Source organism: Nematolebias whitei, chromosome 2 (assembly GCF_014905685.2).
Source record: "Nematolebias whitei isolate Nwh7 chromosome 2, NemWhi1, whole genome shotgun sequence".
In the NCBI taxonomy this organism is placed as follows: domain Eukaryota; kingdom Metazoa; phylum Chordata; class Actinopteri; order Cyprinodontiformes; family Rivulidae; genus Nematolebias; species Nematolebias whitei.
Window position 1 is genome coordinate 53116562 of NC_056499.1, and position 768 is coordinate 53117329.

The window sequence follows — 768 nt, forward strand, 5'->3', positions numbered from 1 at the left end:
TTTAACTGATTTAAATAATCTGTTATTTTGGATAAATTAGTGTTTATGCTTCTACTATTAATATGAATAATTGAGAAGTGATCTTTAGACATTTTAATTTCATTGAATTTTTCTTCATTGTAATACTCACACTCTTTAATTTCAGGAAAAAAGTTTTTATCAATCACATCATCTATATTGTAAATTTTAAATTCTGAGTCTTCGTATGTTGTCATATTTCAATGTATGTGTCCCTTTGTCATTTACCATCTTTAGCTTATCCGTTTACCTTATTTAGTTTGTCCGTTTACTTGTTTGTTTGTCCATTTCTGGACTCATTTAAATCTTTCCAGCTCCTTGAGTTCTTTTATTATTTTAGCATGAGACCCTTCCTGTTCTTTGATCCAAATGTTTCCGTTTCTGGTCCGTTACTTATCCTGTTAGACAGCAGACTTGGGTCTATAATTCTCTTGTCAGACAGTGGACTTGTGTCCATACCTGTCCTGTTAGAGAGTGGACTTTTTTCCATAACTGTCCTGTTAGACAGCGGACTTTTGTCCATACCTGTCCTGTTAGACAGTGGACTTGTTTCCATACCTGTCCTATTAGACAATGGACTTTTGTCCATACATGTCCTGTTAGACAGTGGACTTTTGTCCATAATTGTCTTGTTAGACAGTGGACTTTTGTCCATAATTGTCCTGTTAGACATTGGACGTGTGTTTATACTTGTCCTGTTAGATGGTGGACTTGTGTCCATGCTTGTCCTATTAGACAGGGGATTTTGTC